This window comes from Hyla sarda, unplaced genomic scaffold (genome assembly GCF_029499605.1).
Source record: "Hyla sarda isolate aHylSar1 unplaced genomic scaffold, aHylSar1.hap1 scaffold_172, whole genome shotgun sequence".
NCBI lineage: Eukaryota > Metazoa > Chordata > Amphibia > Anura > Hylidae > Hyla > Hyla sarda.
In genome coordinates, this window is record NW_026608360.1 from 90,617 (window position 1) to 113,095 (window position 22,479).

Consider the following 22,479-nt stretch of genomic DNA (forward strand, 5'->3'; position numbering starts at 1 on the left):
CAACCAGGGAATTAAGGGGTAGGGGTGTGGCGCGATATTGGGGAAGGGATGAGATTTTATATTTCTTCATAAGCATTAATCTTATTTTGTCAATTAGGAACATTCAGCACCCACCCGCTATCAAGGCAGCTGCCTATCATGTCATGCCCTACCTGCACAGGTGTGCTGGCTACTCAAATGATCCAATTAAGGAGGCCATTTAGTCAGCAGCAGCAGAAGTCCTGTGCCTGGACGCTCCAACAGCGGCCAGACACAAGCAGAAGCAGAAGCAGCAGAAGCAGCAGCAGCACCACCTTTTGTTTTTTGGCTGCAGCAGCAGCAAGGCCCACAGGGCTGGCTAGCTGGCTAGCCAGCAAGCAGGTAGCAATGAAAGTAGGAATCTTTCTTTTTAACCCTGTAAGGGGGTGGTGCACTGTACCCAAAGATACTGCCATATCGGGTCAATGCATAGGGCGACGGAAGCAAGCTTCGAAATCGGCCCCCGTTCTCAAAAATCCATTTAATATATGGTCCCCAGATAGGGGACGTATCAGATATTAAACTGATAAGAACAGATACTACACTTGATCTTAGCCAAAAGGCCGAGAAGCGATAACCGTGAAAGGGGCGGGCCCAACAAGGTGCCCTTCATGGGCACTATCACTGCTTGCTGTCAGGGAGGCTGCCAGACAATTTTCCATGCACACTCTGGGCTGGGGGGCAGTCAACCACCAGTACACACAGCAGAACCTAAACCCATACCATTATTGCTAAGCAGCAAGACAGGGGCCCATTGCACTCCCACGGGGCCTTTTTAAATGCAATCCATAACCCGGATTTGCCAGGAACCCTTCTTACTCCTCCTACTTGCATGTGACACTGGGCTTAGGATCTGCATAGGAAACACACACACAAGCACACACCTACCTTTGTTGCCTGCAGATGCCTCCTTGGCTGTCCCCAAACGGTATCAAACCAACACCCACGGGAAGCTGTAAGCATAGAGGACATGCCTGCACCCCATTGGACTTACCTGTGTGGGTTAAACCCGGGTTATTTGACAACCTATGGCAGTGATGGTTCTGCTCAGGCAGAGCAGTGCTGATGCTCCTCATAAAGCTGTCGCTGCTGTGAAGGTTCTAGGTGACATCACAAATCCCTATGGTTACATACACAACAAAGCTGGGTTGTTGTTGTTTACACTCTGCAAGGCCTGTGGAAGTGAGTGACATCATAGCACTGTAGTTCTGAGGGTTCTAGATGGATGCAACAATCTCCTGTTGCTTCTATGAAGGCCATAATAGACGACATCACCAAACAGCTCCATAGTCACATACACAGCAAAGGAGAGATGTTGTTTACACCTAGTGATGTCAGTGGTATTGAGTGACATCACAGCACAGTGCTAAGGCTCCTGGGCCTGGACACAGCAGCGGCTGCAATATCTCAACGGAGAATACGTTTATATATATGTGTGTGTGTGCGCGTATATATATATATATATATATATATATATATATATATATATTTCTCCGCCGAAATCAATTTTAAACCCATTTCCACCTTTTTTCCCCTTCTCTTCCTCTTACTTTTTTTTCACGTTTTTTTACGTTTTTCTCCTTTTCGCCTCTTTTCTGGGCGTATTATTCTTCTTTTTCTTCTTTTTTTTCGTCTAATGCATACCCCATCAGTGCAGCAATGCTTATTCAATACCGCCAGCAGATGGAGACACTGGGGGATAATTTTCTAAGGATTTATACTGATTTTTCCTGTCTGAATTTGTCGCACAGAAAGTTGCAGGCCAAATATGTGTGACATTTCTGCGACTTTAGCTTCTAGAGCATTTTTACAACATTATACATAGGTGCTGAATACATAAAAAGCGACTGTTCAGCGACAGACAAGTCGCATCGGCTGAAAGTAGGCCAGAATGTCAGTCCATGTTGGAGCAGGTTTAGATACAGTCTAAAGTATAGATCTCAAAGTCTGTGCACAGAATTTAGCAAGGGCCTCGCACCTTCTGATGCATCAGGTAGGTGCACAATAGCATAGCCTAACCCTCTGTACTTTGGTCTATATTGATGCGGGACATAGACAGCCAGCTGATGACCAATCCATTAGTGCAATGGATGGCTGGAAGCATTTGTCTTTGCCTTTGCAATACCACAGAAGCAATGCATGGTCAATGTACAGCAATGACACACCTGTGTGAACAGCCAGGAGCCCCCCCCCCCCCCCCATGTTATGTTACATAGTTACATAGTTAGTACGGTCGAAAAAAGACATATGTCCATCAAGTTCAACCAGGGAATTAAGGGGTAGGGGTGTGGCGCGATATTGGGGAAGGGATGAGATTTTATATTTCTTCATAAGCATTAATCTTATTTTGTCAATTAGGAACATTCAGCACCCACCCGCTATCAAGGCAGCTGCCTATCATGTCATGCCCTACCTGCACAGGTGTGCTGGCTACTCAAATGATCCAATTAAGGAGGCCATTTAGTCAGCAGCAGCAGAAGTCCTGTGCCTGGACGCTCCAACAGCGGCCAGACACAAGCAGAAGCAGAAGCAGCAGAAGCAGCAGCAGCACCACCTTTTGTTTTTTGGCTGCAGCAGCAGCAAGGCCCACAGGGCTGGCTAGCTGGCTAGCCAGCAAGCAGGTAGCAATGAAAGTAGGAATCTTTCTTTTTAACCCTGTAAGGGGGTGGTGCACTGTACCCGAAGATACTGCCATATCGGGTCAATGCATAGGGCGACGGAAGCAAGCTTCGAAATCGGCCCCCGTTCTCAAAAATCCATTTAATATATGGTCCCCAGATAGGGGACGTATCAGATATTAAACTGATAAGAACAGATACTACACTTGATCTTAGCCAAAAGGCCGAGAAGCGATAACCGTGAAAGGGGCGGGCCCAACAAGGTGCCCTTCATGGGCACTATCACTGCTTGCTGTCAGGGAGGCTGCCAGACAATTTTCCATGCACACTCTGGGCTGGGGGGCAGTCAACCACCAGTACACACAGCAGAACCTAAACCCATACCATTATTGCTAAGCAGCAAGACAGGGGCCCATTGCACTCCCACGGGGCCTTTTTAAATGCAATCCATAACCCGGATTTGCCAGGAACCCTTCTTACTCCTCCTACTTGCATGTGACACTGGGCTTAGGATCTGCATAGGAAACACACACACAAGCACACACCTACCTTTGTTGCCTGCAGATGCCTCCTTGGCTGTCCCCAAACGGTATCAAACCAACACCCACGGGAAGCTGTAAGCATAGAGGACATGCCTGCACCCCATTGGACTTACCTGTGTGGGTTAAACCCGGGTTATTTGACAACCTATGGCGGTGATGGTTCTGCTCAGGCAGAGCAGTGCTGATGCTCCTCATAAAGCTGTCGCTGCTGTGAAGGTTCTAGGTGACATCACAAATCCCTATGGTTACATACACAACAAAGCTGGGTTGTTGTTGTTTACACTCTGCAAGGCCTGTGGAAGTGAGTGACATCATAGCACTGTAGTTCTGAGGGTTCTAGATGGATGCAACAATCTCCTGTTGCTTCTATGAAGGCCATAATAGACGACATCACCAAACCAGCTCCATAGTCACATACACAGCAAAGGAGAGATGTTGTTTACACCTAGTGATGTCAGTGGTATTGAGTGACATCACAGCACAGTGCTAAGGCTCCTGGGCCTGGACACAGCAGCGGCTGCAATATCTCAACGGAGAATACGTTTATATATATGTGTGTGTGTGCGCGTATATATATATATATATATATATATATATATATATATATATATTTCTCCGCCGAAATCACTTTTAAACCCATTTCCACCTTTTTTTCCCTTCTCTTCCTCTTACTTTTTTTTCACGTTTTTTTACGTTTTTCTCCTTTTCGCCTCTTTTCTGGGCGTATTATTCTTCTTTTTCTTCTTTTTTTTCGTCTAATGCATACCCCATCAGTGCAGCAATGCTTATTCAATACCGCCAGCAGATGGAGACACTGGGGGATAATTTTCTAAGGATTTATACTGATTTTTCCTGTCTGAATTTGTCGCACAGAAAGTTGCAGGCCAAATATGTGTGACATTTCTGCGACTTTAGCTTCTAGAGCATTTTTACAACATTATACATAGGTGCTGAATACATAAAAAGCGACTGTTCAGCGACAGACAAGTCGCATCGGCTGAAAGTAGGCCAGAATGTCAGTCCATGTTGGAGCAGGTTTAGATACAGTCTAAAGTATAGATCTCAAAGTCTGTGCACAGAATTTAGCAAGGGCCTCGCACCTTCTGATGCATCAGGTAGGTGCACAATAGCATAGCCTAACCCTCTGTACTTTGGTCTATATTGATGCGGGACATAGACAGCCAGCTGATGACCAATCCATTAGTGCAATGGATGGCTGGAAGCATTTGTCTTTGCCTTTGCAATACCACAGAAGCAATGCATGGTCAATGTACAGCAATGACACACCTGTGTGAACAGCCAGGAGACCCCCCCCCATGTTATGTTACATAGTTACATAGTTGGTACGGTCGAAAAAAGACATATGTCCATCAAGTTCAACCAGGGAATTAAGGGGTAGGGGTGTGGCGCGATATTGGGGAAGGGATGAGATTTTATATTTCTTCATAAGCATTAATCTTATTTTGTCAATTAGGAACATTCAGCACCCACCCGCTATCAAGGCAGCTGCCTATCATGTCATGCCCTACCTGCACAGGTGTGCTGGCTACTCAAATGATCCAATTAAGGAGGCCATTTAGTCAGCAGCAGCAGAAGTCCTGTGCCTGGACGCTCCAACAGCGGCCAGACACAAGCAGAAGCAGAAGCAGCAGAAGCAGCAGAAGCAGCAGCAGCACCACCTTTTGTTTTTTGGCTGCAGCAGCAGCAAGGCCCACAGGGCTGGCTAGCTAGCAAGCAGGTAGCAATGAAAGTAGGAATCTTTCTTTTTAACCCTGTAAGGGGGTGGTGCACTGTACCCGAAGATACTGCCATATCGGGTCAATGCATAGGGCGACGGAAGCAAGCTTCGAAATCGGCCCCCGTTCTCAAAAATCCATTTAATATATGGTCCCCAGATAGGGGACGTATCAGATATTAAACTGATAAGAACAGATACTACACTTGATCTTAGCCAAAAGGCCGAGAAGCGATAACCGTGAAAGGGGCGGGCTCAACAAGGTGCCCTTCATGGGCACTATCACTGCTTGCTGTCAGGGAGGCTGCCAGACAATTTTCCATGCACACTCTGGGCTGGGGGGCAGTCAACCACCAGTACACACAGCAGAACCTAAACCCATACCATTATTGCTAAGCAGCAAGACAGGGGCCCATTGCACTCCCACGGGGCCTTTTTAAATGCAATCCATAACCCGGATTTGCCAGGAACCCTTCTTACTCCTCCTACTTGCATGTGACACTGGGCTTAGGATCTGCATAGGAAACACACACACAAGCACACACCTACCTTTGTTGCCTGCAGATGCCTCCTTGGCTGTCCCCAAACGGTATCAAACCAACACCCACGGGAAGCTGTAAGCATAGAGGACATGCCTGCACCCCATTGGACTTACCTGTGTGGGTTAAACCCGGGTTATTTGACAACCTATGGCGGTGATGGTTCTGCTCAGGCAGAGCAGTGCTGATGCTCCTCATAAAGCTGTCGCTGCTGTGAAGGTTCTAGGTGACATCACAAATCCCTATGGTTACATACACAACAAAGCTGGGTTGTTGTTGTTTACACTCTGCAAGGCCTGTGGAAGTGAGTGACATCATAGCACTGTAGTTCTGAGGGTTCTAGATGGATGCAACAATCTCCTGTTGCTTCTATGAAGGCCATAATAGACGACATCACCAAACAGCTCCATAGTCACATACACAGCAAAGGAGAGATGTTGTTTACACCTAGTGATGTCAGTGGTATTGAGTGACATCACAGCACAGTGCTAAGGCTCCTGGGCCTGGACACAGCAGCGGCTGCAATATCTCAACGGAGAATACGTTTATATATATGTGTGTGTGTGCGCGTATATATATATATATATATATATATATATATATATATTTCTCCGCCGAAATCACTTTTAAACCCATTTCCACCTTTTTTTCCCTTCTCTTCCTCTTACTTTTTTTTCACGTTTTTTTACGTTTTTCTCCTTTTCGCCTCTTTTCTGGGCGTATTATTCTTCTTTTTCTTCTTTTTTTTCGTCTAATGCATACCCCATCAGTGCAGCAATGCTTATTCAATACCGCCAGCAGATGGAGACACTGGGGGATAATTTTCTAAGGATTTATACTGATTTTTCCTGTCTGAATTTGTCGCACAGAAAGTTGCAGGCCAAATATGTGTGACATTTCTGCGACTTTAGCTTCTAGAGCATTTTTACAACATTATACATAGGTGCTGAATACATAAAAAGCGACTGTTCAGCGACAGACAAGTCGCATCGGCTGAAAGTAGGCCAGAATGTCAGTCCATGTTGGAGCAGGTTTAGATACAGTCTAAAGTATAGATCTCAAAGTCTGTGCACAGAATTTAGCAAGGGCCTCGCACCTTCTGATGCATCAGGTAGGTGCACAATAGCATAGCCTAACCCTCTGTACTTTGGTCTATATTGATGCGGGACATAGACAGCCAGCTGATGACCAATCCATTAGTGCAATGGATGGCTGGAAGCATTTGTCTTTGCCTTTGCAATACCACAGAAGCAATGCATGGTCAATGTACAGCAATGACACACCTGTGTGAACAGCCAGGAGACCCCCCCCCCCCCATGTTATGTTACATAGTTACATAGTTAGTACGGTCGAAAAAAGACATATGTCCATCAAGTTCAACCAGGGAATTAAGGGGTAGGGGTGTGGCGCGATATTGGGGAAGGGATGAGATTTTATATTTCTTCATAAGCATTAATCTTATTTTGTCAATTAGGAACATTCAGCACCCACCCGCTATCAAGGCAGCTGCCTATCATGTCATGCCCTACCTGCACAGGTGTGCTGGCTACTCAAATGATCCAATTAAGGAGGCCATTTAGTCAGCAGCAGCAGAAGTCCTGTGCCTGGACGCTCCAACAGCGGCCAGACACAAGCAGAAGCAGAAGCAGCAGAAACAGCAGCAGCACCACCTTTTGTTTTTTGGCTGCAGCAGCAGCAAGGCCCACAGGGCTGGCTAGCTGGCTAGCCAGCAAGCAGGTAGCAATGAAAGTAGGAATCTTTCTTTTTAACCCTGTAAGGGGGTGGTGCACTGTACCCGAAGATACTGCCATATCGGGTCAATGCATAGGGCGACGGAAGCAAGCTTCGAAATCGGCCCCCGTTCTCAAAAATCCATTTAATATATGGTCCCCAGATAGGGGACGTATCAGATATTAAACTGATAAGAACAGATTTTTTCTATCTAAAGCCGAGGAACGTGCTTTCGATTCACCCAAAGTGCAAGAAAAAGTGCAAACGTGTTACACTAAAAAAACGTGCACAAAGGATGCGGTCTATCGCAAGCCCTTCTCCGATAGGAGAGAGGCCCCCCAACAAACCTTACCCTTCGCCTCCGGACCAAAAGGTACCTGCGAGGTTCCAGGTTCGATGTCCCTTTTCGCCGAAGCTACTAGGAGACCACAAATGCTCCCGGCATCCCCCTTGGCGTTAGCCAAGGTATCTGCCCGCAGAGCCGATTACGGTAGGTACCCTGCGAAGCAGGAGTACCCGGGGTGTTTGCAGGGAGGTGCGGAACCTAATGGCCACACACACCTCCCCTAGACCGCCAGGAGGGACACCCAGAAGGGCTACCGCATCCTGACAAATCCTGTGAACACACAACACGCAAAAAGTGACACAGTGAGACAAAAAATAAATAAATAAGTGAATGTGTGCAGATATACTGCCCGGACATCCGGCCGGATCTATAAAAATTTCTCTGATCCTAGCCAGAAGGCCGGGAATCAAGAGGTGAGTGCCACAAGGTGAAGAGATTATGGTGCCCGTGCTTCAACTCAGTGAGCCTATTCTCCCAGTGAGTTTCGGCACCTCGGGGTCACCACTCCCCGAGGCACAAAAGTACCTCGGCTCTAGACCCTCTCAGCCTCATGGCGAGACCCGGAGGGAACAGGTCACATCGGGGCAGCCGTCGAGCTGATTCCTCAGAACCAGCCCCGGAAAGCCCTGGTACACCTGCATCCTCCATGCAGCACCCATCCCCACCAGCATGAAAACTGATAAGAACAGATACTACACTTGATCTTAGCCAAAAGGCCGAGAAGCGATAACCGTGAAAGGGGCGGGCCCAACAAGGTGCCCTTCATGGGCACTATCACTGCTTGCTGTCAGGGAGGCTGCCAGACAATTTTCCATGCACACTCTGGGCTGGGGGGCAGTCAACCACCAGTACACACAGCAGAACCTAAACCCATACCATTATTGCTAAGCAGCAAGACAGGGGCCCATTGCACTCCCACGGGGCCTTTTTAAATGCAATCCATAACCCGGATTTGCCAGGAACCCTTCTTACTCCTCCTACTTGCATGTGACACTGGGCTTAGGATCTGCATAGGAAACACACACACAAGCACACACCTACCTTTGTTGCCTGCAGATGCCTCCTTGGCTGTCCCCAAACGGTATCAAACCAACACCCACGGGAAGCTGTAAGCATAGAGGACATGCCTGCACCCCATTGGACTTACCTGTGTGGGTTAAACCCGGGTTATTTGACAACCTATGGCGGTGATGGTTCTGCTCAGGCAGAGCAGTGCTGATGCTCCTCATAAAGCTGTCGCTGCTGTGAAGGTTCTAGGTGACATCACAAATCCCTATGGTTACATACACAACAAAGCTGGGTTGTTGTTGTTTACACTCTGCAAGGCCTGTGGAAGTGAGTGACATCATAGCACTGTAGTTCTGAGGGTTCTAGATGGATGCAACAATCTCCTGTTGCTTCTATGAAGGCCATAATAGACGACATCACCAAACAGCTCCATAGTCACATACACAGCAAAGGAGAGATGTTGTTTACACCTAGTGATGTCAGTGGTATTGAGTGACATCACAGCACAGTGCTAAGGCTCCTGGGCCTGGACACAGCAGCGGCTGCAATATCTCAACGGAGAATACGTTTATATATATGTGTGTGTGTGCGCGTATATATATATATATATATATATATATATATATATATATTTCTCCGCCGAAATCACTTTTAAACCCATTTCCACCTTTTTTTCCCTTCTCTTCCTCTTACTTTTTTTCACGTTTTTTTACGTTTTTCTCCTTTTCGCCTCTTTTCTGGGCGTATTATTCTTCTTTTTCTTCTTTTTTTTCGTCTAATGCATACCCCATCAGTGCAGCAATGCTTATTCAATACCGCCAGCAGATGGAGACACTGGGGGATAATTTTCTAAGGATTTATACTGATTTTTCCTGTCTGAATTTGTCGCACAGAAAGTTGCAGGCCAAATATGTGTGACATTTCTGCGACTTTAGCTTCTAGAGCATTTTTACAACATTATACATAGGTGCTGAATACATAAAAAGCGACTGTTCAGCGACAGACAAGTCGCATCGGCTGAAAGTAGGCCAGAATGTCAGTCCATGTTGGAGCAGGTTTAGATACAGTCTAAAGTATAGATCTCAAAGTCTGTGCACAGAATTTAGCAAGGGCCTCGCACCTTCTGATGCATCAGGTAGGTGCACAATAGCATAGCCTAACCCTCTGTACTTTGGTCTATATTGATGCGGGACATAGACAGCCAGCTGATGACCAATCCATTAGTGCAATGGATGGCTGGAAGCATTTGTCTTTGCCTTTGCAATACCACAGAAGCAATGCATGGTCAATGTACAGCAATGACACACCTGTGTGAACAGCCAGGAGACCCCCCCCCCCCCATGTTATGTTACATAGTTACATAGTTAGTACGGTCGAAAAAAGACATATGTCCATCAAGTTCAACCAGGGAATTAAGGGGTAGGGGTGTGGCGCGATATTGGGGAAGGGATGAGATTTTATATTTCTTCATAAGCATTAATCTTATTTTGTCAATTAGGAACATTCAGCACCCACCCGCTATCAAGGCAGCTGCCTATCATGTCATGCCCTACCTGCACAGGTGTGCTGGCTACTCAAATGATCCAATTAAGGAGGCCATTTAGTCAGCAGCAGCAGAAGTCCTGTGCCTGGACGCTCCAACAGCGGCCAGACACAAGCAGAAGCAGCAGCAGCAGAAGCAGCAGCAGCACCACCTTTTGTTTTTTGGCTGCAGCAGCAGCAAGGCCCACAGGGCTGGCTAGCTGGCTAGCCAGCAAGCAGGTAGCAATGAAAGTAGGAATCTTTCTTTTTAACCCTGTAAGGGGGTGGTGCACTGTACCCGAAGATACTGCCATATCGGGTCAATGCATAGGGCGACGGAAGCAAGCTTCGAAATCGGCCCCCGTTCTCAAAAATCCATTTAATATATGGTCCCCAGATAGGGGACGTATCAGATATTAAACTGATAAGAACAGATACTACACTTGATCTTAGCCAAAAGGCCGAGAAGCGATAACCGTGAAAGGGGCGGGCCCAACAAGGTGCCCTTCATGGGCACTATCACTGCTTGCTGTCAGGGAGGCTGCCAGACAATTTTCCATGCACACTCTGGGCTGGGGGGCAGTCAACCACCAGTACACACAGCAGAACCTAAACCCATACCATTATTGCTAAGCAGCAAGACAGGGGCCCATTGCACTCCCACGGGGCCTTTTTAAATGCAATCCATAACCCGGATTTGCCAGGAACCCTTCTTACTCCTCCTACTTGCATGTGACACTGGGCTTAGGATCTGCATAGGAAACACACACACAAGCACACACCTATCTTTGTTGCCTGCAGATGCCTCCTTGGCTGTCCCCAAACGGTATCAAACCAACACCCACGGGAAGCTGTAAGCATAGAGGACATGCCTGCACCCCATTGGACTTACCTGTGTGGGTTAAACCCGGGTTATTTGACAACCTATGGCGGTGATGGTTCTGCTCAGGCAGAGCAGTGCTGATGCTCCTCATAAAGCTGTCGCTGCTGTGAAGGTTCTAGGTGACATCACAAATCCCTATGGTTACATACACAACAAAGCTGGGTTGTTGTTGTTTACACTCTGCAAGGCCTGTGGAAGTGAGTGACATCATAGCACTGTAGTTCTGAGGGTTCTAGATGGATGCAACAATCTCCTGTTGCTTCTATGAAGGCCATAATAGACGACATCACCAAACAGCTCCATAGTCACATACACAGCAAAGGAGAGATGTTGTTTACACCTAGTGATGTCAGTGGTATTGAGTGACATCACAGCACAGTGCTAAGGCTCCTGGGCCTGGACACAGCAGCGGCTGCAATATCTCAACGGAGAATACGTTTATATATATGTGTGTGTGTGCGCGTATATATATATATATATATATATATATATATATATATATATATATATATTTCTCCGCCGAAATCACTTTTAAACCCATTTCCACCTTTTTTTCCCTTCTCTTCCTCTTACTTTTTTTTCACGTTTTTTTACGTTTTTCTCCTTTTCGCCTCTTTTCTGGGCGTATTATTCTTCTTTTTCTTCTTTTTTTTTGTCTAATGCATACCCCATCAGTGCAGCAATGCTTATTCAATACCGCCAGCAGATGGAGACACTGGGGGATAATTTTCTAAGGATTTATACTGATTTTTCCTGTCTGAATTTGTCGCACAGAAAGTTGCAGGCCAAATATGTGTGACATTTCTGCGACTTTAGCTTCTAGAGCATTTTTACAACATTATACATAGGTGCTGAATACATAAAAAGCGACTGTTCAGCGACAGACAAGTCGCATCGGCTGAAAGTAGGCCAGAATGTCAGTCCATGTTGGAGCAGGTTTAGATACAGTCTAAAGTATAGATCTCAAAGTCTGTGCACAGAATTTAGCAAGGGCCTCGCACCTTCTGATGCATCAGGTAGGTGCACAATAGCATAGCCTAACCCTCTGTACTTTGGTCTATATTGATGCGGGACATAGACAGCCAGCTGATGACCAATCCATTAGTGCAATGGATGGCTGGAAGCATTTGTCTTTGCCTTTGCAATACCACAGAAGCAATGCATGGTCAATGTACAGCAATGACACACCTGTGTGAACAGCCAGGAGACCCCCCCCCCCCCCCATGTTATGTTACATAGTTACATAGTTAGTACGGTCGAAAAAAGACATATGTCCATCAAGTTCAACCAGGGAATTAAGGGGTAGGGGTGTGGCGCGATATTGGGGAAGGGATGAGATTTTATATTTCTTCATAAGCATTAATCTTATTTTGTCAATTAGGAACATTCAGCACCCACCCGCTATCAAGGCAGCTGCCTATCATGTCATGCCCTACCTGCACAGGTGTGCTGGCTACTCAAATGATCCAATTAAGGAGGCCATTTAGTCAGCAGCAGCAGAAGTCCTGTGCCTGGACGCTCCAACAGCGGCCAGACACAAGCAGAAGCAGAAGCAGCAGAAGCAGCAGCAGCACCACCTTTTGTTTTTTGGCTGCAGCAGCAGCAAGGCCCACAGGGCTGGCTAGCTGGCTAGCCAGCAAGCAGGTAGCAATGAAAGTAGGAATCTTTCTTTTTAACCCTGTAAGGGGGTGGTGCACTGTACCCGAAGATACTGCCATATCGGGTCAATGCATAGGGCGACGGAAGCAAGCTTCGAAATCGGCCCCCGTTCTCAAAAATCCATTTAATATATGGTCCCCAGATAGGGGACGTATCAGATATTAAACTGATAAGAACAGATACTACACTTGATCTTAGCCAAAAGGCCGAGAAGCGATAACCGTGAAAGGGGCGGGCCCAACAAGGTGCCCTTCATGGGCACTATCACTGCTTGCTGTCAGGGAGGCTGCCAGACAATTTTCCATGCACACTCTGGGCTGGGGGGCAGTCAACCACCAGTACACACAGCAGAACCTAAACCCATACCATTATTGCTAAGCAGCAAGACAGGGGCCCATTGCACTCCCACGGGGCCTTTTTAAATGCAATCCATAACCCGGATTTGCCAGGAACCCTTCTTACTCCTCCTACTTGCATGTGACACTGGGCTTAGGATCTGCATAGGAAACACACACACAAGCACACACCTACCTTTGTTGCCTGCAGATGCCTCCTTGGCTGTCCCCAAACGGTATCAAACCAACACCCACGGGAAGCTGTAAGAATAGAGGACATGCCTGCACCCCATTGGACTTACCTGTGTGGGTTAAACCCGGGTTATTTGACAACCTATGGCGGTGATGGTTCTGCTCAGGCAGAGCAGTGCTGATGCTCCTCATAAAGCTGTCGCTGCTGTGAAGGTTCTAGGTGACATCACAAATCCCTATGGTTACATACACAACAAAGCTGGGTTGTTGTTGTTTACACTCTGCAAGGCCTGTGGAAGTGAGTGACATCATAGCACTGTAGTTCTGAGGGTTCTAGATGGATGCAACAATCTCCTGTTGCTTCTATGAAGGCCATAATAGACGACATCACCAAACAGCTCCATAGTCACATACACAGCAAAGGAGAGATGTTGTTTACACCTAGTGATGTCAGTGGTATTGAGTGACATCACAGCACAGTGCTAAGGCTCCTGGGCCTGGACACAGCAGCGGCTGCAATATCTCAACGGAGAATACGTTTATATATATGTGTGTGTGTGCGCGTATATATATATATATATATATATATATATATATATATTTCTCCGCCGAAATCACTTTTAAACCCATTTCCACCTTTTTTTCCCTTCTCTTCCTCTTACTTTTTTTTCACGTTTTTTTACGTTTTTCTCCTTTTCGCCTCTTTTCTGGGCGTATTATTCTTCTTTTTCTTCTTTTTTTTCGTCTAATGCATACCCCATCAGTGCAGCAATGCTTATTCAATACCGCCAGCAGATGGAGACACTGGGGGATAATTTTCTAAGGATTTATACTGATTTTTCCTGTCTGAATTTGTCGCACAGAAAGTTGCAGGCCAAATATGTGTGACATTTCTGCGACTTTAGCTTCTAGAGCATTTTTACAACATTATACATAGGTGCTGAATACATAAAAAGCGACTGTTCAGCGACAGACAAGTCGCATCGGCTGAAAGTAGGCCAGAATGTCAGTCCATGTTGGAGCAGGTTTAGATACAGTCTAAAGTATAGATCTCAAAGTCTGTGCACAGAATTTAGCAAGGGCCTCGCACCTTCTGATGCATCAGGTAGGTGCACAATAGCATAGCCTAACCCTCTGTACTTTGGTCTATATTGATGCAGGACATAGACAGCCAGCTGATGACCAATCCATTAGTGCAATGGATGGCTGGAAGCATTTGTCTTTGCCTTTGCAATACCACAGAAGCAATGCATGGTCAATGTACAGCAATGACACACCTGTGTGAACAGCCAGGAGACCCCCCCCCCCCCCCCCCCATGTTATGTTACATAGTTACATAGTTAGTACGGTCGAAAAAAGACATATGTCCATCAAGTTCAACCAGGGAATTAAGGGGTAGGGGTGTGGCGCGATATTGGGGAAGGGATGAGATTTTATATTTCTTCATAAGCATTAATCTTATTTTGTCAATTAGGAACATTCAGCACCCACCCGCTATCAAGGCAGCTGCCTATCATGTCATGCCCTACCTGCACAGGTGTGCTGGCTACTCAAATGATCCAATTAAGGAGGCCATTTAGTCAGCAGCAGCAGAAGTCCTGTGCCTGGACGCTCCAACAGCGGCCAGACACAAGCAGAAGCAGAAGCAGCAGAAACAGCAGCAGCACCACCTTTTGTTTTTTGGCTGCAGCAGCAGCAAGGCCCACAGGGCTGGCTAGCTGGCTAGCCAGCAAGCAGGTAGCAATGAAAGTAGGAATCTTTCTTTTTAACCCTGTAAGGGGGTGGTGCACTGTACCCGAAGATACTGCCATATCGGGTCAATGCATAGGGCGACGGAAGCAAGCTTCGAAATCGGCCCCCGTTCTCAAAAATCCATTTAATATATGGTCCCCAGATAGGGGACGTATCAGATATTAAACTGATAAGAACAGATACTACACTTGATCTTAGCCAAAAGGCCGAGAAGCGATAACCGTGAAAGGGGCGGGCCCAACAAGGTGCCCTTCATGGGCACTATCACTGCTTGCTGTCAGGGAGGCTGCCAGACAATTTTCCATGCACACTCTGGGCTGGGGGGCAGTCAACCACCAGTACACACAGCAGAACCTAAACCCATACCATTATTGCTAAGCAGCAAGACAGGGGCCCATTGCACTCCCACGGGGCCTTTTTAAATGCAATCCATAACCCGGATTTGCCAGGAACCCTTCTTACTCCTCCTACTTGCATGTGACACTGGGCTTAGGATCTGCATAGGAAACACACACACAAGCACACACCTATCTTTGTTGCCTGCAGATGCCTCCTTGGCTGTCCCCAAACGGTATCAAACCAACACCCACGGGAAGCTGTAAGCATAGAGGACATGCCTGCACCCCATTGGACTTACCTGTGTGGGTTAAACCCGGGTTATTTGACAACCTATGGCGGTGATGGTTCTGCTCAGGCAGAGCAGTGCTGATGCTCCTCATAAAGCTGTCGCTGCTGTGAAGGTTCTAGGTGACATCACAAATCCCTATGGTTACATACACAACAAAGCTGGGTTGTTGTTGTTTACACTCTGCAAGGCCTGTGGAAGTGAGTGACATCATAGCACTGTAGTTCTGAGGGTTCTAGATGGATGCAACAATCTCCTGTTGCTTCTATGAAGGCCATAATAGACGACATCACCAAACAGCTCCATAGTCACATACACAGCAAAGGAGAGATGTTGTTTACACCTAGTGATGTCAGTGGTATTGAGTGACATCACAGCACAGTGCTAAGGCTCCTGGGCCTGGACACAGCAGCGGCTGCAATATCTCAACGGAGAATACGTTTATATATATGTGTGTGTGTGCGCGTATATATATATATATATATATATATATATATATATATATATATATATTTCTCCGCCGAAATCACTTTTAAACCCATTTCCACCTTTTTTTCCCTTCTCTTCCTCTTACTTTTTTTTCACGTTTTTTTACGTTTTTCTCCTTTTCGCCTCTTTTCTGGGCGTATTATTCTTCTTTTTCTTCTTTTTTTTCGTCTAATGCATACCCCATCAGTGCAGCAATGCTTATTCAATACCGCCAGCAGATGGAGACACTGGGGGATAATTTTCTAAGGATTTATACTGATTTTTCCTGTCTGAATTTGTCGCACAGAAAGTTGCAGGCCAAATATGTGTGACATTTCTGCGACTTTAGCTTCTAGAGCATTTTTACAACATTATACATAGGTGCTGAATACATAAAAAGCGACTGTTCAGCGACAGACAAGTCGCATCGGCTGAAAGTAGGCCAGAATGTCAGTCCATGTTGGAGCAGGTTTAGATACAGTCTAAAGTATAGATCTCAAAGTCTGTGCACAGAATTTAGCAAGGGCCTCGCACCTTCTGATGCATCAGGTAGGTGCACAATAGCATAGCCTAACCCTCTGTACTTTGGTCTATATTGATGCGGGACATAGACAGCCAGCTGATGACCAATCCATTAGTGCAATGGATGGCTGGAAGCATTTGTCTTTGCCTTTGCAATACCACAGAAGCAATGCATGGTCAATGTACAGCAATGACACACCTGTGTGAACAGCCAGGAGACCCCCCCCCCCCATGTTATGTTACATAGTTACATAGTTAGTACGGTCGAAAAAAGACATATGTCCATCAAGTTCAACCAGGGAATTAAGGGGTAGGGGTGTGGCGCGATATTGGGGAAGGGATGAGATTTTATATTTCTTCATAAGCATTAATCTTATTTTGTCAATTAGGAACATTCAGCACCCACCCGCTATCAAGGCAGCTGCCTATCATGTCATGCCATACCTGCACAGGTGTGCTGGCTACTCAAATGATCCAATTAAGGAGGCCATTTAGTCAGCAGCAGCAGAAGTCCTGTGCCTGGACGCTCCAACAGCGGCCAGACACAAGCAGAAGCAGCAGAAGCAGCAGCAGCACCACCTTTTGTTTTTTGGCTGCAGCAGCAGCAAGGCCCACAGGGCTGGCTAGCTGGCTAGCCAGCAAGCAGGTAGCAATGAAAGTAGGAATCTTTCTTTTTAACCCTGTAAGGGGGTGGTGCACTGTACCCGAAGATACTGCCATATCGGGTCAATGCATAGGGCGACGGAAGCAAGCTTCGAAATCGGCCCCCGTTCTCAAAAATCCATTTAATATATGGTCCCCAGATAGGGGACGTATCAGATATTAAACTGATAAGAACAGATACTACACTTGATCTTAGCCAAAAGGCCGAGAAGCGATAACCGTGAAAGGGGCGGGCCCAACAAGGTGCCCTTCATGGGCACTATCACTGCTTGCTGTCAGGGAGGCTGCCAGACAATTTTCCATGCACACTCTGGGCTGGGGGGCAGTCAACCACCAGTACACACAGCAGAACCTAAACCCATACCATTATTGCTAAGCAGCAAGACAGGGGCCCATTGCACTCCCACGGGGCCTTTTTAAATGCAATCCATAACCCGGATTTGCCAGGAACCCTTCTTACTCCTCCTACTTGCATGTGACACTGGGCTTAGGATCTGCATAGGAAACACACACACAAGCACACACCTACCTTTGTTGCCTGCAGATGCCTCCTTGGCTGTCCCCAAACGGTATCAAACCAACACCCACGGGAAGCTGTAAGAATAGAGGACATGCCTGCACCCCATTGGACTTACCTGTGTGGGTTAAACCCGGGTTATTTGACAACCTATGGCGGTGATGGTTCTGCTCAGGCAGAGCAGTGCTGATGCTCCTCATAAAGCTGTCGCTGCTGTGAAGGTTCTAGGTGACATCACAAATCCCTATGGTTACATACACAACAAAGCTGGGTTGTTGTTGTTTACACTCTGCAAGGCCTGTGGAAGTGAGTGACATCATAGCACTGTAGTTCTGAGGGTTCTAGATGGATGCAACAATCTCCTGTTGCTTCTATGAAGGCCATAATAGACGACATCACCAAACAGCTCCATAGTCACATACACAGCAAAGGAGAGATGTTGTTTACACCTAGTGATGTCAGTGGTATTGAGTGACATCACAGCACAGTGCTAAGGCTCCTGGGCCTGGACACAGCAGCGGCTGCAATATCTCAACGGAGAATACGTTTATATATATGTGTGTGTGTGCGCGTATATATATATATATATATATATATATATATATATATATATATTTCTCCGCCGAAATCACTTTTAAACCCATTTCCACCTTTTTTTCCCTTCTCTTCCTCTTACTTTTTTTTCACGTTTTTTTACGTTTTTCTCCTTTTCGCCTCTTTTCTGGGCGTATTATTCTTCTTTTTCTTCTTTTTTTTCGTCTAATGCATACCCCATCAGTGCAGCAATGCTTATTCAATACCGCCAGCAGATGGAGACACTGGGGGATAATTTTCTAAGGATTTATACTGATTTTTCCTGTCTGAATTTGTCGCACAGAAAGTTGCAGGCCAAATATGTGTGACATTTCTGCGACTTTAGCTTCTAGAGCATTTTTACAACATTATACATAGGTGCTGAATACATAAAAAGCGACTGTTCAGCGACAGACAAGTCGCATCGGCTGAAAGTAGGCCAGAATGTCAGTTCATGTTGGAGCAGGTTTAGATACAGTCTAAAGTATAGATCTCAAAGTCTGTGCACAGAATTTAGCAAGGGCCTCGCACCTTCTGATGCATCAGGTAGGTGCACAATAGCATAGCCTAACCCTCTGTACTTTGGTCTATATTGATGCGGGACATAGACAGCCAGCTGATGACCAATCCATTAGTGCAATGGATGGCTGGAAGCATTTGTCTTTGCCTTTGCAATACCACAGAAGCAATGCATGGTCAATGTACAGCAATGACACACCTGTGTGAACAGCCAGGAGACCCCCCCCCCCCCCATGTTATGTTACATAGTTACATAGTTAGTACGGTCGAAAAAAGACATATGTCCATCAAGTTCAACCAGGGAATTAAGGGGTAGGGGTGTGGCGCGATATTGGGGAAGGGATGAGATTTTATATTTCTTCATAAGCATTAATCTTATTTTGTCAATTAGGAACATTCAGCACCCACCCGCTATCAAGGCAGCTGCCTATCATGTCATGCCCTACCTGCACAGGTGTGCTGGCTACTCAAATGATCCAATTAAGGAGGCCATTTAGTCAGCAGCAGCAGAAGTCCTGTGCCTGGACGCTCCAACAGCGGCCAGACACAAGCAGAAGCAGCAGCAGCACCACCTTTTGTTTTTTGGCTGCAGCAGCAGCAAGGCCCACAGGGCTGGCTAGCTGGCTAGCCAGCAAGCAGGTAGCAATGAAAGTAGGAATCTTTCTTTTTAACCCTGTAAGGGGGTGGTGCACTGTACCCGAAGATACTGCCATATCGGGTCAATGCATAGGGCGACGGAAGCAAGCTTCGAAATCGGCCCCCGTTCTCAAAAATCCATTTAATATATGGTCCCCAGATAGGGGACGTATCAGATATTAAACTGATAAGAACAGATACTACACTTGATCTTAGCCAAAAGGCCGAGAAGCGATAACCGTGAAAGGGGCGGGCCCAACAAGGTGCCCTTCATGGGCACTATCACTGCTTGCTGTCAGGGAGGCTGCCAGACAATTTTCCATGCACACTCTGGGCTGGGGGGCAGTCAACCACCAGTACACACAGCAGAACCTAAACCCATACCATTATTGCTAAGCAGCAAGACAGGGGCCCATTGCACTCCCACGGGGCCTTTTTAAATGCAATCCATAACCCGGATTTGCCAGGAACCCTTCTTACTCCTCCTACTTGCATGTGACACTGGGCTTAGGATCTGCATAGGAAACACACACACAAGCACACACCTACCTTTGTTGCCTGCAGATGCCTCCTTGGCTGTCCCCAAACGGTATCAAACCAACACCCACGGGAAGCTGTAAGCATAGAGGACATGCCTGCACCCCATTGGACTTACCTGTGTGGGTTAAACCCGGGTTATTTGACAACCTATGGCGGTGATGGTTCTGCTCAGGCAGAGCAGTGCTGATGCTCCTCATAAAGCTGTCGCTGCTGTGAAGGTTCTAGGTGACATCACAAATCCCTATGGTTACATACACAACAAAGCTGGGTTGTTGTTGTTTACACTCTGCAAGGCCTGTGGAAGTGAGTGACATCATAGCACTGTAGTTCTGAGGGTTCTAGATGGATGCAACAATCTCCTGTTGCTTCTATGAAGGCCATAATAGACGACATCACCAAACAGCTCCATAGTCACATACACAGCAAAGGAGAGATGTTGTTTACACCTAGTGATGTCAGTGGTATTGAGTGACATCACAGCACAGTGCTAAGGCTCCTGGGCCTGGACACAGCAGCGGCTGCAATATCTCAACGGAGAATACGTTTATATATATGTGTGTGTGTGCGCGTATATATATATATATATATATATATATATATATATATATATATATATATATTTCTCCGCCGAAATCACTTTTAAACCCATTTCCACCTTTTTTTCCCTTCTCTTCCTCTTACTTTTTTTTCACGTTTTTTTTTACGTTTTTCTCCTTTTCGCCTCTTTTCTGGGCGTATTATTCTTCTTTTTCTTCTTTTTTTTCGTCTAATGCATACCCCATCAGTGCAGCAATGCTTATTCAATACCGCCAGCAGATGGAGACACTGGGGGATAATTTTCTAAGGATTTATACTGATTTTTCCTGTCTGAATTTGTCGCACAGAAAGTTGCAGGCCAAATATGTGTGACATTTCTGCGACTTTAGCTTCTAGAGCATTTTTACAACATTATACATAGGTGCTGAATACATAAAAAGCGACTGTTCAGCGACAGACAAGTCGCATCGGCTGAAAGTAGGCCAGAATGTCAGTCCATGTTGGAGCAGGTTTAGATACAGTCTAAAGTATCTAAAGTATAGATCTCAAAGTCTGTGCACAGAATTTAGCAAGGGCCTCGCACCTTCTGATGCATCAGGTAGGTGCACAATAGCATAGCCTAACCCTCTGTACTTTGGTCTATATTGATGCGGGACATAGACAGCCAGCTGATGACCAATCCATTAGTGCAATGGATGGCTGGAAGCATTTGTCTTTGCCTTTGCAATACCACAGAAGCAATGCATGGTCAATGTACAGCAATGACACACCTGTGTGAACAGCCAGGAGACCCCCCCCCCCCCCCCCCATGTTATGTTACATAGTTACATAGTTAGTACGGTCGAAAAAAGACATATGTCCATCAAGTTCAACCAGGGAATTAAGGGGTAGGGGTGTGGCGCGATATTGGGGAAGGGATGAGATTTTATATTTCTTCATAAGCATTAATCTTATTTTGTCAATTAGGAACATTCAGCACCCACCCGCTATCAAGGCAGCTGCCTATCATGTCATGCCCTACCTGCACAGGTGTGCTGGCTACTCAAATGATCCAATTAAGGAGGCCATTTAGTCAGCAGCAGCAGAAGTCCTGTGCCTGGACGCTCCAACAGCGGCCAGACACAAGCAGAAGCAGAAGCAGCAGAAGCAGCAGCAGCACCACCTTTTGTTTTTTGGCTGCAGCAGCAGCAAGGCCCACAGGGCTGGCTAGCCAGCAAGCAGGTAGCAATGAAAGTAGGAATCTTTCTTTTTAACCCTGTAAGGGGGTGGTGCACTGTACCCGAAGATACTGCCATATCGGGTCAATGCATAGGGCGACGGAAGCAAGCTTCGAAATCGGCCCCCGTTCTCAAAAATCCATTTAATATATGGTCCCCAGATAGGGGACGTATCAGATATTAAACTGATAAGAACAGATACTACACTTGATCTTAGCCAAAAGGCCGAGAAGCGATAACCGTGAAAGGGGCGGGCCCAACAAGGTGCCCTTCATGGGCACTATCACTGCTTGCTGTCAGGGAGGCTGCCAGACAATTTTCCATGCACACTCTGGGCTGGGGGGCAGTCAACCACCAGTACACACAGCAGAACCTAAACCCATACCATTATTGCTAAGCAGCAAGACAGGGGCCCATTGCACTCCCACAGGGCCTTTTTAAATGCAATCCATAACCCGGATTTGCCAGGAACCCTTCTTACTCCTCCTACTTGCATGTGACACTGGGCTTAGGATCTGCATAGGAAACACACACACAAGCACACACCTACCTTTGTTGCCTGCAGATGCCTCCTTGGCTGTCCCCAAACGGTATCAAACCAACACCCACGGGAAGCTGTAAGCATAGAGGACATGCCTGCACCCCATTGGACTTACCTGTGTGGGTTAAACCCTGGTTATTTGACAACCTATGGCGGTGATGGTTCTGCTCAGGCAGAGCAGTGCTGATGCTCCTCATAAAGCTGTCGCTGCTGTGAAGGTTCTAGGTGACATCACAAATCCC

At 46.5% G+C, this 22,479-nt stretch overlaps 10 non-coding genes and 1 pseudogene across 10 annotated transcripts; all 11 read right to left on the reverse strand.

Annotated features, from left to right (window-relative positions):
• Positions 1-402: 402 nt before the first annotated feature.
• LOC130312564 (U2 spliceosomal RNA) lies at positions 403-593 on the reverse strand. Its single transcript, XR_008860675.1, has one exon. It is a non-coding gene; the product is annotated as a U2 spliceosomal RNA (small nuclear RNA).
• Positions 594-2,681: 2,088 nt separating this feature from the next.
• On the reverse strand, positions 2,682-2,872 carry LOC130312634 (U2 spliceosomal RNA). The gene has a single exon (XR_008860732.1). It is a non-coding gene; the product is annotated as a U2 spliceosomal RNA (small nuclear RNA).
• A 2,086-nt stretch (positions 2,873-4,958) lies between these two features.
• Positions 4,959-5,149, reverse strand: LOC130312635 (U2 spliceosomal RNA). Its single transcript, XR_008860733.1, has one exon. It is a non-coding gene; the product is annotated as a U2 spliceosomal RNA (small nuclear RNA).
• A 2,082-nt stretch (positions 5,150-7,231) lies between these two features.
• On the reverse strand, positions 7,232-7,414 carry LOC130312592 (U2 spliceosomal RNA). The gene has a single exon (XR_008860702.1). It is a non-coding gene; the product is annotated as a U2 spliceosomal RNA (small nuclear RNA).
• Positions 7,415-8,097: 683 nt separating this feature from the next.
• Positions 8,098-8,257, reverse strand: LOC130312611 (U2 spliceosomal RNA; annotated as a pseudogene).
• Positions 8,258-10,340: 2,083 nt separating this feature from the next.
• LOC130312637 (U2 spliceosomal RNA) lies at positions 10,341-10,531 on the reverse strand. The gene has a single exon (XR_008860734.1). It is a non-coding gene; the product is annotated as a U2 spliceosomal RNA (small nuclear RNA).
• Positions 10,532-12,627: 2,096 nt separating this feature from the next.
• On the reverse strand, positions 12,628-12,818 carry LOC130312638 (U2 spliceosomal RNA). Its single transcript, XR_008860735.1, has one exon. It is a non-coding gene; the product is annotated as a U2 spliceosomal RNA (small nuclear RNA).
• A 2,088-nt stretch (positions 12,819-14,906) lies between these two features.
• LOC130312640 (U2 spliceosomal RNA) lies at positions 14,907-15,097 on the reverse strand. Its single transcript, XR_008860737.1, has one exon. It is a non-coding gene; the product is annotated as a U2 spliceosomal RNA (small nuclear RNA).
• Positions 15,098-17,182: 2,085 nt separating this feature from the next.
• Positions 17,183-17,373, reverse strand: LOC130312641 (U2 spliceosomal RNA). Its single transcript, XR_008860738.1, has one exon. It is a non-coding gene; the product is annotated as a U2 spliceosomal RNA (small nuclear RNA).
• A 2,074-nt stretch (positions 17,374-19,447) lies between these two features.
• On the reverse strand, positions 19,448-19,638 carry LOC130312642 (U2 spliceosomal RNA). Its single transcript, XR_008860739.1, has one exon. It is a non-coding gene; the product is annotated as a U2 spliceosomal RNA (small nuclear RNA).
• Positions 19,639-21,742: 2,104 nt separating this feature from the next.
• On the reverse strand, positions 21,743-21,933 carry LOC130312643 (U2 spliceosomal RNA). The gene has a single exon (XR_008860740.1). It is a non-coding gene; the product is annotated as a U2 spliceosomal RNA (small nuclear RNA).
• Positions 21,934-22,479: the final 546 nt, after the last annotated feature.